Source organism: Wyeomyia smithii, chromosome 3 (genome assembly GCF_029784165.1).
Source record: "Wyeomyia smithii strain HCP4-BCI-WySm-NY-G18 chromosome 3, ASM2978416v1, whole genome shotgun sequence".
Lineage (NCBI taxonomy): Eukaryota > Metazoa > Arthropoda > Insecta > Diptera > Culicidae > Wyeomyia > Wyeomyia smithii.
The window spans coordinates 1,249,490-1,265,945 of NC_073696.1; the positions used below are offsets into that span (position 1 = coordinate 1,249,490).

The following is a 16,456-nucleotide window of genomic DNA, read 5'->3' on the forward strand; positions in this document are numbered from 1 at the left end:
TTTCTTTATGCGATCTCATACAAATGTAGAACGCATCTCGATCAAAAGAACATAACTGAAGAATTTCGGAGCTCTATCTACACGAAATACAAATAACATATTTTGATATGATGAATATTTTTTGTGATAATTTCCGTTATTTTAACACTTTACAGAATCAAATCGTAAACACAACCTGAAACGTTTTTCGCATAACAAACTAACAGCTTTTGTTTCATTTTTGTTTTACCTTTCTGATCGGGATCCCCTGCGTAAAAATAAACCTTGGTGTATAGCGTAAGGCTTAGGCAATTCACCTGTGTACATGACTTCTGCAGAGCCGAAAAAATAAAATTTCTTTTCCCTACCATTCCGCAAGATCTAAACCGGTCGGTATTTGGTCACTTGAACTTCTGATGGCTACTCCTGGTTGAATTCTTCGACATGCCGCAACAGTGTTGTTTTGCAAGAACTTGATGTTTGGTATGTCGCAAGCAAGGTTTCGGTACCGTTTTAAATACAGCCTGTGTCCTTGGAAGAGTACTTACCACACGGATCGCCTCAATAAATCCGTAACAACGGAAAATTTCAAGATGTTCCGTACTCTCTTTTGAACTATGATAAATTTATGATCTTTTAGAAAAGGTTGGATCAAATTCGGTTTAGATCTCGCGGAGTGGCAGGTAAAAGAACTTTCATTTTTTTCGGCAGTGGAGGAGTCAGGTATGCAAGAGTCAATAAATTTCGGTCGAATAACGATACGTTTTCGGTCGAATACAGTTTTCGGTTTTCGGTCGAAAAACGATACGTACGAGATTTGTGAATTTGGGTTTTTTTATTTTTAATTACAAGTTCCGAAATACACCCCAGATACACCCCCTGCAACCGTTTTTCATGTAAAGTTGAGTTCCAATCTTGTACAGGGTTAACTGTTTTAAAGAACCAATATCAGCATAACCTTAATAACCAGGTTGGTCACGCCCACTTTATATCAAATGCTGCAACCGATGAATCCTCTGTATCATTCACGAGCGTCAAAAGAAAAAGTGTTTAACCCCTCATATAGGGAATTCACAGCAAATGTTCATCCTACGTAAAGTTATATTCATTTGCTGGAACAAAAAGGGCACAAGGAAAGATCGCTAACCTCACTGTAATCAATTATCGACCCAATGTTTTCCTGCCATTAGAATCAGAAACAATGATGCTAAGGTGAAACGGTAAAACTAGCTTGCGCGTGCAGTTTGTTTACCATTTTCGGTACCTGCTTATTGCAAAATTACAGATTTTGCAACTCACGATCGTTCATCTACCTTAGAAAAAAAAAAACAAACTCAGTTTATCGCCTCATCCTTTTCGTGAATAATCATTATGTAAATATTTTCCTGTTTCAAAATAAAGCTTTTTTAAACGGTACCTTTCGCAAGAGGTGTGGCAAAGGCTGGTTCATTCAAAACCCGAGATCGGTGCACACTCTTCTGGGAATCCCACATTGTTTCCGACAGGAACACTGATAGTGAGAAGCTGATATGGTACGATTGACAACATTCATCCAGTTCTGGCGACTCACGCTCACACTCCCCAGTAGGCTGGTTTTTCCAACCACCCATTCGACGTGCCCACGAGAGTATGTTCAAATCGAAGCAACCGGTGAGTGCGTTGTTGGCTCTATTCTACTCTACTCTCGCGCTGGCCGCGCATCATTCAATCATTCATCTACCCATCCATCCATCCATCCGTCGAAGTTAGTGAGGAAACGAAAGTCGAAATCGATGATTACCAACACGTGCTGTTTGCTGGCCGCCGAAAGCATACAATTAACCACTCGCGCAAACTGACCAGGTCGCGTTAAGTGTGTTTCGACTCTATCGGCACGATATCGGATTGTGGATGTGGTTGTGTGTATTAGGTGAGCTCATAGAAAAGCTGCTATAGAGATTTATAGAGAAATTATCCAAATAATGAAAGCCGAACAACTGCCGAGCATAAATTACAATCTGAAGCTAGAAATTCTCTGGATTCAGCGCCGAATCATATGTATTTATGCTCGTTAAATTACCTAATCACGATGTTTGGATATCAATACCACAACCAATGTGCTTCAGCGATCCCATACTGACGCACGGAACACAGGGTCCGACAGAGGCGGAACAACAAACAACACAACACGCTAAGAATGGAAGCACACAGATGTTGCTTTGCTATATACGATTCGCGTGTATTTATTACTAGTCTTCTTCGATAAGTACCCCCAAACCACTATCAAAGCAATCGCCAACAGCCAGATCGTACGAGTGCGATGTGTCATACCGTTTCTTTGCCTCGCGGATCGCAGCAAGCGGCTGGTCGTGTCGGACGGTCCGACAGTCAGTATTAGTAAGCCTGCTTAGCTAAACGTGTACGCGGGGGTGAATCGTTCAGCTGCGAGCTTACCGAGTGCAGTTTTCGTACGAATTTTTGTCCTCCCCTTTTTCTCATGCAGTCACTTCGTTAGGGTAGTGTTAGTGTCGCTCACCAGCAGGCTAGATTTTCCTCCTTGTGGTACGCTTTTCCAGTCCTGCCGTCGTGCTTTCGCGCTCGGAAAACTGTCGCTTGCCGGTCAGACGCTTTTCAGTGCTTGAAGTGAGAGCAACTGTTCTCCAGTTGAACAGTAAAAGGATAATTCTATTTGAGTGATATTTTAAAAGTGTTTTTTTTTGTTGTAAAAACAAGTTATTCACAACAAGTGTTTTTTAAGCGTCTCATCAAGGTTTTTGAGTGGTATGCAACCTGTCATTAATCATAGCGCTCCGTAAATTGCCTGTATGATGTGAATCTGCCAGTGAATAATTACCAATCAAACAAAGTGTTTGTTGGCGTACACGCACATGTTAAGGGATTTTACACCCCTAAGTGTCAAGGAACAATCCACCAGAATTGGATTTTTTGATCCCACGTTTTGGGACCCTTCTTGATTCCTTCCATTTGTTTCATGATCAAAGCAAACAGAGCACAAACAGAGCAAACAGACTCATCGTGAGAACTTTGAATTTCCCAAAGCAAGCCACACTTCCAGCAGTCCAATAATGCCTTAGACTATTTTTCAAGTGCAGTACCAAATCGCTCGGGCAAGTGATAACAGGTGTTTTTTTATTCCCTTAGATTCTGCTGACAGTTTCGACAGCGGTTTTTTGGAACAATCGAAGTTCAATTTTGGCTATGCCCACCTGCTATCAGTTTGATCAGTTTTTTCGCTATCTACACTAGGGTAACGTTATATAGCCTTGACTGTGGCACAGTACAATGTGCAATCGATATATCTGTCTACTGCGACCAGATTCACTTCATTGTGGCTAGTGGGTTGTTTAGCGGTGTTTAAAACCAGTCTACATACTTTGATTCTTGTATTCTCAAGTGTTTTGCCCACCATTCGTGTGACGTCAATCATCGTGGAACTTCGAGCGACCAGTTATATCGTTGTCTGGGTCGTGAGCGGTGCGGTAAGTAACTGTTTATTTTATTTGTAACTTCTAGTGTTTGACACATTCGATGATGCTCAGTTAGAACGAGTTTGTTTGTTTTTGTTTTTTTTGTTTGCATGCAATGGATGCATATAGATGTGATTAATTAGTGAATCACCCATTCATTGCCATAATATTTCATACTATCACCAGCTCCAGCATCTGTTTTGGTACGAGTTTAATCAAAAATTATAACGCACCCAATTATTTGCTCACCATCACTTACAACCCGAACCAGTGGAGATTGTTTTGGCCCTCTCGTCGTAGCTGATCATTTAATTTGTCATCATAGTAGGTTACTTACCGTTTATAGGAGGTGAATCATCGCGAAACATGGATCCAGAATCGCTGGCGACAACGACGACGGCAACGCCTACTGCGCGTGATTCCAAACATTGAAAGTTGTTCTATATGTGGCGGCGACTGTTTAACGCACCGCACCGCGAGTGCAATGACCACCTTTTTCTAGTGATTTTTTTTCTGTGTTTTGGCGCCGGAACATTGACATTGACAGCAGTCTACTGAATAATAAACCATAGTGTACCTAGCGGCGGGTTATATTTTTCGATAGTGTTATCATTTGACGATTTTTTCAAGGCTGAAAATCTTTTGCTGCTGAAAATAACACTGGTAAACACAGGTTTTGCCCTAGAGCTCAAAATGGAAAAATAATGAAAGATTATAACCTTTAATTTGATTTCCCTGGCAAAGATATCGAACCCGGTGTGCACTTACTGGGCGATTTTTTTTACACACTTCTGCATACACTGGTGGCTCTAAAATGCACAGGAATGGTTAAAAAGCTTTAGTCTTTTTAGAGTAACTATTTTGTGCTCTGGGCAAATTTTTCTTTCGCTTTTGTCGACAAGTGTTATCTACACAAAAATAACATATTGCATAGTGCTTCCCAAATCTCTCAGCTGGTCTTGAGGTACGATGCTGGCTTAACAAGCCAGTTGTCGTAGGTTCGAGCCTCGGCTCAGGAGAGACTGTTGGTGTCAGCCCCACAATTGTCCTATACACTAAACAATTGGCTGCGAAGTCTTTGAATAAAAAAAAAAAACAGAAGGTCGAGTCCTGAATCGGAATGTAGCACCAAGGCTTTGCTTTTTATAGTGCTTCCCAATAATTGAGTTAGAGTGAGGAAAAATTAGTGAAACTTTTTCTTGGGAAATAAAAATGGCAAAATCTGCTCCCCGCAACAGTTGGACTCTGCTACCCGCAACAGTTAAATGTAACGTTTGCTTTATAGCTTTGCGTATAGTATTTCATTCTTCAGAATGCTTGGCAAAACCCACAAAATACCAAAATTTTTATCGATAATAATATTATCTTGCGTGTTTTGACTTGTATAACAGAAAGATTACAAAAAGAACTGCTTCAAGCTAGTTTTCCTTTTGGATTTAAGATATTTTGGGATAAGTTACTGGTAGTTAGCTATTAGTCAGAGTGGGATAATTGAAGATTCTATTATCTTATCAGTAAAAAATGCGCCTGATGTGTAAAAACCACAGATATGTGAAAGAACAATGAATAAATCTGAATGAAGTCCTCGGTTTCATGAGCTTTAATATTTTTCTGACTTCTTGGTACATTTTTTAAGCACGAAAATATTTTTCCGTCGATCAGAGTATAACTTTTTTTTCGATTTGCACCACATCACCTGTTTCAATAAACCAGAACTCATAGCATCAAATTCGTATGATTCTGTAAAGAAAATAAAAATTGAAAAAATGCCCTAGAGATCAGAATAAAAAAAAACAGAGATTATAGCTTTTTAACAGTTCCAATGAATTTTGGAGCCCATAGCCATCTCGGAAGTGCGTCAAATCCCTAATAATTTCAATGGAATATTCCTGTCAGTAAGCGCAGAAATGACAAACTCGGCGAGCAATTAGATTTTGCGGTCGATTAATGTATTCCCGAAGGCGGCAAATAGATGTCATCTTAACCGATCTGAAGTCATCGTGAACATCGCATATTATTGCGTAAAATTTCGCAAATATGTGCAACACATCAGTTCGCCGAATAGCTGAGTTCCTATTAATGTGGTAGGATTCTACGAGGGAAATTTGTTTTTTGTGTTTCGTAGCAGTTCACCAAGAAATCAAGAGTACCGCGTGGCAGCAACTTGGGGTCTTTACTTTTTGTGCCGTTTTCAATACTGTTGAAGATTGGTTGTTATTTGGTATACGCGGATGACTTGAAGTTGTGCTTGGTAGTATGCATAATAGACGATTGTCGCTGTCTACAAGCTCTACTAAATATTCTCATCGACTGGTGTTATAGAAACTGGCTAGTAATTAGCATAGAAAAATGCGAGGTTATGGCATTTCACTGTATTTTGAACTCGATCATGTTCATATTTTTTGCACCATGCCAGCTTAATATTAAAAGCGAATTGACAACTGGGAACTTTAATGTGCTGTTGAATGGTGAGGAATCGGGGCATAACCCTTCTGAACACCGTTTACATAATTCGGAGACCTTTGTTGGCGATTACCAATGTGGTTTTCAAGGGGGACGCTCCACTACGGACCAAATGTTTACCCTGCATCTGATCCTCGATAAATTTCGAAAATTTTACCTGCAAATGCACCATCTGTTCCTTGACTTCAAGGCAGCGTACGATACAGTAAAGAGAAATGAGTTATGGCGAATTATGGTCGAACATGGTTTCCCAACAAAACTAGTTAGGCTGATACGTGCCACCCTTGAAGGCATGCGTAAGGATAGCCGGTGAGACATCGGAGTCCTTCGTGACGTTAGATGCTTTGAAGCAGGGAGACGGGCTGTCAAACATATGGTTCAACATCGCTTCGGAGGGTGCTATACGGAGGGCCGGCGTGCAAAGAAGCGGCACCATCATTACGAAGTCTCACATGCTTTTCGGTTTTGCGGACGATATCGAATCATTGGTATCAACCGTAGAGCTGTGGAAGAGGCCTTCGGACCTCTCAGGAGGGAAGCTGCGAGAGTATGGCTCATCATTAACTCTGCAAAAATGAAATACATGGTGGCTGGTAGAGAGCGTAGTAGTCCGACGGATGTTGGTGCTGAGATGGTGTTAGATGGGGGAACTTTTGAAGTAGTCGACGAATTTATTTACCTGGGTACACTAGTGACATGTGACAACGAGGTTGGCCGTGAGAAGAAAGGCGGATAGCAGCTGCAAACAGGGCCTTCTACGGATTACGTAACCTGCTAAGGTCCCGCAGTCTGCAAATCCGTACTAAACTTGCACTCTATAAAACACTGATTCTTCCGGTGGCCCTCTACGGCCATGAAGCATGGACGTTGAAAGAGGCCGATCGGCGAGCTCTTGGTGTTTTTGAGCGTAGGGTTTTGCGTTCAATCCTTGGCGGCAAACTAGAAAATGGTGTTTGGCGCAAACGCATGAACCATGGTGTACAAATCGGCGGATATAGTTAAGCGGATAAAACACGGCAGGTTGCAGTGGGCTGGGCATGTAGCTAGAATGCCGGAAGAACGACCAACGAAGATTTTATTTAGCAGAAATCTCGATAGAGGCCGTTGACTTCGAGGTAAGCCTCGCACTCGTTGGATGTTTGCTGTCGAGGAGGATGCCCGCGAAATAGGTGTTAGGGGAGATTGGAGGATAGTAGCCCAAGCCCAAGTGACATGGTGACGTATTCTGGATTCAGCATTGGATCGATAATCGGTCTGTCGCCGTGAAAGTAAAGTAAGTAAGACAACTGGGATTTTTTACAGAAAAAAACGTGGCTTCAGAGATCCTCACTGTCTCGAAACACTGTACTGTTTACAAGTACGACCATTCTGTTTACGAAAATCGACCAAAACTGACAGCAATTAAATGCGCTGAAAAGTCAAATTTTCGCTAGCTGCGCCATTCTTCACTAGTGGATGCATGCGTGAAAAAAGTAAGCCCAAGTGAAAAAAAATGCGATTCACAAGTTCCGATTTCGCTGGATCGAATTTGTTCATTTGTTCACAAGTTTCGATTTCGCTGGATCGAATTTGTTCACAGTTCCAAGCGAAGTGAAATTTTTTCGGCGCGTGAAAAAATTAACATTTTGTATTAGATTTTCACTTCGCTTGGAAATCTTCAATTAAGTCTACTTTGAATTAGACATTTCACGTGGACGGATTTTCAATGATTTTGACATTCCCCTTATGGACCTTATAAATTCTAGTAATTCGTATGGATGGAGGTTATTTTACAAATCAATTATTGAAAGCTTCAAAAATCGAGCAAAAAAGTAATAATAGCGAAATCGGTTACGTTATTCCTGGAGTCAATAATAATACTGGAATGTAATTTTTAGATATAATTTCAAACAACATGGGTCGAAACTTTCTCTATGGTCACTGTAGTTTATTCTTAGGGGTCATCCATGATTAATACCACACAATATTTAGAAAAAAATACCCCTTCACCTCCTCTTTTGTCACAAACTGTCATAACTTCCTTTACCTTTCTCCTTTTTTTTATTGTATGAACCCCACAGCGACCAGTAATTTTTCGATCTTTTGTGGCATTGTTCGAAATTTTTCCTTTGGCGTGGGTTTACCCACGCTTAAGTCCATTGAATGGCCTGATTCTACTAAGATGCGAACCCATGACCTTCCGCTTGTCAAAGCAACTCTGTAACCTTGCGGCTACATAGCTCCTCTTCAGTAGCGTCATATTTTTATCAACCTCTCACCCATCCCTGCTTCGGGCAAAATTAGAGGAAAATTATGAATATGAATGGAATGTATTTTTATTCGATAATGGAACCATGTTTCCTTTCCCTAAATAAAATTTTTTTCTGTGGATTTTTTTGACTATAATTTACTTTTTTTAGCAATCCGGCGACTCTAGGTTTTTCGTAATATTTTTTTTTTATTCATAGGTGTACAAGCACTGCTTGCTACGAAAATCGAGATTTAACATCTTACGAGCTTTCTATTCTTTTTTTTATGATAAAGAAAATAACCTTAATCCTAGAGGTGTTGAAGCAACATTCGAATCCTTTACCCTGTTATACGCGGCGTTGAAAAAAAAATATTCCTGACTTGATACTTTATTATTTCTTTTTAGGCATTTTTTTTATTGAATAATACTAACCAAAGGTCATAATTATAATCCTGCTTTCCATAATACGACATACTGCAATCTGTCAGAGGCTCAGAATATTATTTCCGTTAGTCGATTTTTTTCGGCTCAATATAACGGAAAAAAAAGTATTCCAGGGTGGACTTACTTACTTTACTTTTAATGTTACCTTTGGGGCGATGACTGAATATCTATTTATTTATGAAATTATTCATTTACTTGATTTTATCGAACAACAGGGTCTACATGTAAGAAACTTGAAATCAAACAAATTAAAATGATCATCGGATACGCAAACGATACTTAAACATTTTACAGCTAATGCTAAAGTTAAACAAATGGAAGATAGAATTAAACATTCTACACATAGCAGTAACTGGTTCGTTTCAACGTACGATTAAAAGGAATTTTGAGAAAGTCAGTCGTCTAAAGGATGCTGGAGGGTGCGTTTACGTTGATATTGGCTAGAATCCAAATGGCATCTATTGATCTACAAAGCACTTTTCCAACAAATACAGCACGCATATCATCTTTTCATTTCTCTAATGTGTCCAGTCCATATTCAAAAATCTGCACCTATCTATATATGGAAGAAACTATAAGCATTGCTAAGTCGAATTACGAAGGTGGAGTGGATTGTTTGTAGTTTTAAATCCGCTGGGTGGTGGCGTAGCAGACCCAAGCATCAAACCTAGAGCGGACGTAAATATGGGTGATATATGGAGAGATGGATGCAAAAACGCGGCTATGATTATTGACGCGATAATTTAAACGAGGTCAATGTCTCAGGACAAGGAGGAATGACCTGCTGTAGCCACAACGCACACTTCTTCATCAGATTTCAAATTGAACGGTCGTGATCCGAGAAAATTTATAAACTGAGAAAAAATCCAAAAGTGAACCTAGAGAAAATAAAATATGTGTGGCTATAGTGAACAGTAGGTAAAGCACTCTTTTTGCCCCTTAACAATTGCCCCATCGCCAATTAGTTAATTAGGCAAAATCTAACGTATCATTAAAAACCTTCGAGTACACCGAGAATCCACGTGGGACCCTTCGCCGGTGACTGAAGGCATCGATCAGGGGCTATTTTGGCGGAAAAGGCCGCAAGACAACGGTTGAAAAGGACGTGTGGTAGCGGGAAACCTGGTGTAACTGAGAGGAGAATGAAACGAAAAGCTGGACAGTTAGCTGAAAGTAGAAACGGAGCCCCGATAAAGAAAAATAGAAAAGATTAGATAGAGAGAAGAAAGTGGGCTATCGATACCCACAAAGCTCCATAGAATCCTTTCAAGGGAGGCCTTGAAGTGAACTTTCTCTATACCGACTCGATTCGTGCAATCCAAAGTCCAGTATAAGAACTCCAAATTACTGCCGCCGTTTCAAGCGCAGAGCGTACAAGTGCATGGTACAATGCTCTCAAGCAGTACCGATCACGGAACTCATTGGAACACATTAGCAATTTTCATTATAAATCCCAGGTTTTTGTTTGCTTTGGAAATGATACTGCTCTAATGATCCGTGATCTTTTACAACCGTTCCTCGTTCAATATCCTAACCTTTATTGGTGTAGCTGCATTCGATAGGGTTTTTTTTGCTGATGCTGATAACGGAGCACTTGGTTACACTGATACTGGGACGGTTGCAAACACACCATTCATGGAATATGCCAATCAGTTTTTGTAACTCAATACAGTCAAACCTGTTTTTACGCGAGGGATAGAGACCGCACAAAATAAATCGCATAAAAAATCATTTGAAACTTCACGTGCAGTTACAAAACAATATTTCCACAGCATTTAAAAAAAAACTTTTTTTATGCGGTGGATAGGGACCGCATAAAAAAATCCTCAGTTAAAAATAACTCGAAAGTTGTTGAAACTGATTTATAATACCTATGAGATCAATTTTCAAACATCGGATTGATAAACGAAACTTCTTTTAAACATACTAATCCTTTCAGGACGCAACACTTCTGTAATGCGTTGGAATTTATTCCAAGAATCGGAAAAACTAAATGGCTGAAAATGTTGTCGGAAGTGGTCCTTTTTCATATACCGCACAAAAAAAAAATAATCCCACAAAAAAAAGTCGCACAAAATAAATTTCGCTCGAAAGAAATTCGCACGAAAACAGGTTTGACTGTACTATCAGTAATTGAGCGAACTACATAGTGGATTTTGAGGTCAACAGCGTACACGATTCTATATCCTGGGGGATGTGCCAAGCACACTTCTATATAATACAGCGAGAACAGCAAGTACTATGGTAGCCGCGGGACCGATCAAAATCTTGAACAGTTTCGAGCCAGTACAAAGCGATGTAATCCCCCGATAGATGGTAACGTCGCTTTTGTTTCCTTTCTTGACCAGGAATGGTAATGGCTAGAAACCCAAAATTCACAGGAATGGTTAAATAGCCACAATCTTTCATTTTTTTCCAGTTTGAGCTTTCGGAGTGTACCTGTGTTGACCAGTGTATTTAACTGTAACGGTTATGAAAGAGCAGATGCGCAATTTTTTGTATGATTGATGGTATTCCGTCGGGTTCGGAGGTCACTGATGATTTCAACTGCTTCAGAGCCTCTACCTACAGCTTTATTTTGTGAAAAACTAGTTGAATTTATATCACAAACGTTTGCAGGAACGAACTTAAGGGCACTCTGTTCATCATGAATTGAAGTAATACCGACAGCAAAAATGTTTTCAATATTACTGGAAGATTGATCGCGAAAGGTCATTTGAGCAGAAAGTTTAGTTTCCTTGCGTTTCTCGTTAACGAATGACCAAAACGTTTGAGACTTTGGTTGAGATCATATTGCTTTTGCCTTACGTATCACGAGTGAAGAAAGCAGTAATAAGTTTTGTATTGACGACTGGTATTGGCAAATCCTCGTTTAGTGAAGGTGTCTCAAAAACAGAAGCATTTCTTCAACGCAACGGATATTTGAGACGACGATTTGAGCAGGGTGGTTTCAGTTTTAGACTGGGTCGAAAAATGAATTCACGCAACAGAGACAAGAGCCGTCATATTAATATCATTAGTATCCTGGAACAACCACCCTGTTGAGTTTAAAGCTTTATTTAATCTAGAAAAATCAGTACAGTAACAGCCTCAGGTGGTCGCATTACCTCGCACTGATTGACTGCATTTATATTAGCAAAGTCAAGTTCAAGGGATCAATCCAGTATCGAATCCAGAATACGTCGCCATTTCACTCGGTCTTGGACTGCTCTGCAGTCGTCTCCAACACCTATTGCAGGGGCACCCTCGTCGACAGCACACAGTCGACAAGTGCAGGGTCTACCCCGAAGTCGACGATCTCTATCGGGATTCCTACTAAATGAAGTTTTCGCTGATCGTTTCTCCGGGCATTCTTGCTACATGTCCAGCTCACTGTAGGCTATTTTATCCGCTTGACTATACCCGCCTGGTACACTTCATGGCTCATGCGTCTTAGTCAAATACCATTTTTCAGTTTGCCATCAAGAATTAAATGCAAGATTCTATGCTCAAAAACGATATCGATATCGTCCGCAAACCCTAGGCCGTAATTATAGTGCCGCATCTCTGCACACAAGCCCTTCGTATAGCATCTTCCAATGCAATGTTGCACATAAGGTTTGACAACCCGTCACCCTGCTGCTTCAAACCATCTAACGTCCCGAAAGCGTCCGATATCTCAACGGCTTCCCCGACGCTTGATGTAGAACCATCAAGGGTTGCACGAATCATTCTAATTAGTTTTGTTGGAAAACCATACTTGCACATCATCTGCCATAACTCATTTTTTTCAACTGAGTCGTGCGCTGCCCTGAAATCTATGAACAGATGATTAGTCTGCAAGTTGAACTCTCGAAATTATCGAGGATTTGTCGCAAGGTAAACATTTGGTCCGTAGTGGAGCGTCCCACTAGAAAATCATATTTGTATTCGCCAACAAAGGTTTCCTGCAACTGCCTCAGTCGATGGAACAGGATGCGAGAGAGAATTTTACACGGTATCCGAGCTCGGAAAATCTCGGCATGAGAGCTGTTTACCCCAGCTACCTTGTAGTTCCTTAGCTCCCCTAACTGCTTTCTTCACTTCGTTCAAAATTGGTGGATTCAAAGCTTGTTCACAGGGCGGGCTTAAAAATCCTCAAAAAAAGATTTCCGTGATAGCAAGCGTCGTAGTGGAACTAAGGATAAGAAAGTAGCATTTTAAGGAGTCGAAAACGGTGAGGGTAAACCCAAGACTATCGGATTATGGTATCGCCAAAAACTTCAACGCCAGCCGTCAGAAAGATTCGTCTGAGAAAAGGATTTGTATCTTTTCATATAACGAAACTGGACACTGAAGCAAAATTTAGTTTCCAACAAATGTGCCCGGAAAATGTACAATCAGGTTTTTACAAAGTACGAAGTAGACATCCTCATGAACGACGAAACGTACTTGAGGGATTATACTGGTGAACACAGGTTTTGCCCTAGAACTTAAACTAGAAAAAAATGAACATTATAGCTTTTTAACCATTCCTGTCAATTTTGGTACCTCTAGTCACCAACATTTTTCCAGAGACTGAAATGAGTTTTCTCGTAAACATAACGTTGAAGCGACGAACCCGGTGAGCAATTAATATGCGCCACTTTGACATAAGTTGACGCGTTTTGACAATGGCTTGAGGTACCAAAATTCACAGGAATGATTAAAAAGCTTTAATCTAATTCGTTGTTTTGCTTTCGTCTCGATTAGACGCAAATTGTTCATCTCCGTCTGAGTTCGCAAAATAACAATACACGAGTTATCGTACGAGTGTTTTTCTTTGTCGATTAGTTCTTTTGCTGCGCGATAACAATAGCCTGCAGCTTATCGGCAGAAACATCTTCTGCACACTGGTAGGGGCAGGCTACTCCGCCAGTGATCTGATACGCAGCTGATATATCAGCAAGAATAAATCTCCCGCAGCGCTGTTACCCCGCTAGCAGCACGGACCATCATACGATCGAACGAGTGGAAGTCAACTACAAGTGGCATCTACAAGGTCGAGTGTAAGATACGGCCACTGTGTCACAACACGAAGCTGGATCGTCATTGTTTGTTCTGCGGAGACGCTCGATAATTCCTACTATCAGCCGTGAGGTCGTGACTTAGACGTTCGGTGAAGTATTCACTTTAGAATTTTTATCATTATTTTTAATATTATTATTATTATTGTTATTATTATAATTATAATTATTATTATTATTATTATTATTATTATTATTATTATTATTATTGTAATTATTATTATTATTATTATCATTATTATTATTATTATTATTATTGTTATTATTATTATTTAATATTTATTTTATTTTGATCCATTGTAGTTTGAAAAATTGTTTTTAAAATTTAATAGCAACTACTTGACCCCCCTCCCCACATTCGAATATTTATCGTTTGTGTGCGGTAGAGCGTAACGCTCCCGCAAAATGGACGACATGCAGGTGCAACTATTCCTGGATGTGGAAACAAATGGGGAAGAGATTGAGATCTCCCCCATCAATTCCTCTCTACCTTCCCCGCTACCTAGCCCCTTACCAAGGGTACCGGCAACACGGGTGAAAGCTTACCCAGATGCTTCGAAAGGTCCGTTCGTAGTTTACTTCAGGCCCATAAAGAAGCCTCTGAATATTATTCAAATCGATAGGACCTGGCAAAACAGTTTTTCGAACGTAACCGAAATTACAAAGGTTAGACCGAAAAAACTGCGAGTTGTTGTGAGTAGCTTGAAGCAAGCAAACGCAATTGCTAGCTACGAGCTCTTCACGAGAGAGTACCGCGTGTACATCCCTGCCAAGGAGGTGGAGATCGACGGTGTGGTTACCGAAGGAAGCCTCACGGTCGATGACATTTTGCGTCACGGGGTTGGCTGCTTCAAGAACCCCCTGATTCAAGATGTAAAGATACTGGATGTCAAGCAATTGCATTCAGTATCCATCGAAGAAGGGAAGAAGAAATTCTTCCCTTCGGATTCCTTCCGTGTAACATTCGCTGGATTCGCACTGCCGAACTACATCTCTTTGGACAGACATTGCCAAAACTGCAAGCAGTTAGGTCATACAGCCACCTACTGCTGCAACAAGGCACGCTGCAGCAAGTGCGGAGGCAATCATGCTGAGAACGCTTACAGTGAGGATACTGAAAAGTGTCTTTACTGCGTGGGAACTCGGCATGACCTTTCGGCGTGTCCCGCGTACAAACAGCGCGAGGAAAAAATTAAGCGTTCCCTCAAGGAACGATCAAAGCGCTCCTCGCAGAAATGCTGAAACGTGCTGAGCCACCCTCGACAGGAAACATCTTTTCCTTTTTGCCAACCGATGAGGGTACATCTGACGATCCCGTCGAAGGGTGTTCTTATGCCATGCCAGAAGGATCTAGGAAGAGGAGAATGATCAACTCTCCTAATCTTTCTCGCAAAGGTCGCAAGATAACCCCTAGCGGAATGACCAATAAGCCAACACAAAAAGGAAGCGGTGAAGAAAAACCGAAGCAAGTACCTCCCGGTTTTAATTTTTAAATCAAACCAGGAGTACCCACCGCTTTCTGGGGCACCAAAAACCCCTCGTGCACCCATTTCTCGATCAGAAGATAAAAAAGAAACAGGGTTCATAAAATTTTCTGATATTGTGGACAGGATATTTAAAACATTCAACATACCAGATCCCCTACAAAATATTCTTCTTGCCCTTCTTCCTACAGTGAAAACCTTTTTGAAGCAACTAGCAGCAACTTGGCCCCTCATTTCAGCTATCATATCTTTCGATGACTAATACGGTGAAAGAGGTTAGGAATTTTATCACTGTATTACAGTGGAACTGCAGAAGTATCATCCCCAAGTTCGATCTATTTTCTCATTTAATAAATACACACAATTGTGACGCATTTGCGCTCTGTGAAACCTTTCTCAATTCAAACGATCAACTCAATTTCCACGATTTTAACATTATTCGTCGAGATCGAGACTCACACGGTGGAGGGGTACTTTTAGGGATTAAAAAGTGCTATTCCTTCTTCCGAATCGACCTCCCCTCGATCTCGAATATTGAAGTCGTTGCCTTTCAAACGAATATGAATGGAAAAGACCTATGCCTTGTTTCGTTATATATCCCTCCATTCGCGCGGATTGAACAGAGGCATCTCACTGATATAGCAGAGTTGCTTCCCGCACCTTTTTTGATATTGGGAGATTTTAATTCTCACTGTTCGCTATGGGGGTCGCTGGACAACAACCGATCTTCTTTAATCTGTAACTTGATCGAAGACTTCAATATGACAGTTTTGAATACTGGGCAAGCGACACGTGTACCTAATCCTCCAGCACGTGAAAGCGTGCTTGACCTATCCCTCTGCTCGACATCACTAGCGCTAGATTGCCAGTGGAAAGTAATCAACGATCCTCACGGTAGTGATCATCTTCCAATCGTTATATCAATTGCTAATGGTTCAACTCCCCCGAACCCAATCAATATTTCCTACGACCTTACACGTAATATTGATATGAAGTGTTATGAGTCTATTATAGCGCAATCTATCGAGACTCACGAGGAACTTCCTCCGGAGGAAGAATACGCGTTCTTAGCTGGCTTGATAATCGACGCCGCGACTCAAGCTCAGACGAAACCGATACCCGGGGTAACGATTAGACAGCGCCCTCCCAACAAATGGTGGGACAAAGAGTGCTCTGAGCTGTACGCGCGAAGGTCCGCGGCGTATAAGGACTACCGGGAGTACGGCACTGTCAACCTGCTTCGAAAGTACGAGGCACTGGGCAGGCAGATGAAGAGCTTAGTAAAGGCGAAAAAACGCGGGTACTGGCGGCGGTTCGTAAACGCGTTGTCGAGGGAAACAGCAATGAGCACTCTTTGGGAAACCG

At 41.0% G+C, this 16,456-nt stretch overlaps 2 protein-coding genes across 4 annotated transcripts in view; one reads left to right on the plus strand and one right to left on the minus strand.

Moving 5' to 3' along the window:
• The window catches only part of LOC129732962 (uncharacterized), a 31,816-nt gene that overhangs the window by 11,211 nt on the left and 4,149 nt on the right, over positions 1-16,456 (minus strand). The window lies entirely within an intron of this gene.
• LOC129732958 (embryonic polarity protein dorsal-like) overlaps positions 2,361-16,456 on the plus strand; it is an 84,198-nt gene continuing 70,102 nt past the window's right edge. For 2 of the 3 annotated variants that reach the window (XM_055694443.1, XM_055694448.1), the window contains exons 1-2: positions 2,361-2,739; positions 3,374-3,458. The gene's annotated coding sequence lies outside the window, so the exon portion shown is untranslated. Of the gene's footprint in view, positions 2,740-3,120; positions 3,459-16,456 lie in introns of all 3 variants that reach the window. The other variant, XM_055694444.1, reaches the window with a different exon arrangement.